Source organism: Daktulosphaira vitifoliae, unplaced genomic scaffold (genome assembly GCF_025091365.1).
Source record: "Daktulosphaira vitifoliae isolate Bord-2020 unplaced genomic scaffold, ASM2509136v1 Scaffold_1, whole genome shotgun sequence".
Taxonomy (NCBI): domain Eukaryota; kingdom Metazoa; phylum Arthropoda; class Insecta; order Hemiptera; family Phylloxeridae; genus Daktulosphaira; species Daktulosphaira vitifoliae.
This window is the reverse complement of record NW_026099572.1, coordinates 49940220-49941123: the sequence shown is the minus strand read 5'-3', so window position 1 is coordinate 49941123 and position 904 is coordinate 49940220. Positions and strand designations below refer to the sequence as shown.

General features: G+C 26.4%; 1 long non-coding RNA gene across 4 annotated transcripts in view; it reads left to right on the top strand.

Annotated features, from left to right (window-relative positions):
• LOC126895134 (uncharacterized) overlaps positions 1-836 on the top strand; it is a 4418-nt gene extending 3582 nt beyond the window's left edge. For 2 of the 4 annotated variants that reach the window (XR_007701595.1, XR_007701594.1), the window contains one exon: positions 519-836. This is a non-coding gene — a long non-coding RNA (uncharacterized LOC126895134). Of the gene's footprint in view, positions 1-515 lie in introns of all 4 variants that reach the window. The other 2 variants (XR_007701596.1, XR_007701593.1) reach the window with 2 other exon arrangements.
• Positions 837-904: the final 68 nt, after the last annotated feature.

The following is a 904-nucleotide window of genomic DNA, read 5'->3' as shown; positions in this document are numbered from 1 at the left end:
TATATATATATATATATATATATGTGGGTACTATTGGTATCTAGATGGCACCACTTCCAGGGTCTGGAGATAGATAGTGGTATCAAGTACATAGAGGGAGATTAAGTCAAGTCGTGAGTCGGCTAAGACGTGTCTCTATGTATATTCTTTAGTTTATAAGTGTATTCTGTTTTATATAATATTTTTGTGTTGTGTGAATATTTTATATAGAGTTTTCGTGTGTAATTAAATATATGTGTTATTTTTGTTTGTTAACATTTAATAGAGTTTTTGTGTATTAATTTATAAATATATAAATTAAATAATAGTATTGCGTCTTCGCTCTGTTCCTGTAATTGCCTGTTTGCATTTTCCCACATATATACATGTATTGATTTTTTTTAAAATGAATATTTCTTATTGAAATGTTTTATTGACAATTTCGCAACATTTGTAATAATAATATTGTAGATATATATATATAATTATTATTATGGTAAAGGCAGTATTGATTAATTTGATTTTGTAATATTTAGAAGGAGTTTGTTGTATCCTGAAGAATGCTTCAATAATGGCTCGGCCTGTTGGCCAAAAGTGCTGGTTCTAATGGATAATGGATTTATTACGCGGGTAATTCATTTTCATTTGTTAATTAAAATTAGTCGGTCAGTGTTTTATCTATTGGTGACTACACCATGTGTTGTATATTGAACTAAATTAATCATACATTTTTAATTTTTGTTGTCATGTTTATTTATTCACACTCATGAACGTCTTTGTGGTGTTCTCGAGTATCTCAAAATAGAGTTCTTCTTTATACATTTTAATCATTAGTTCGATTTGTATTTCATTTATTGCTGCAATATGTTTTTCATCAGTTTATACAATCCATATATATTTATATATATATATATATATATATATT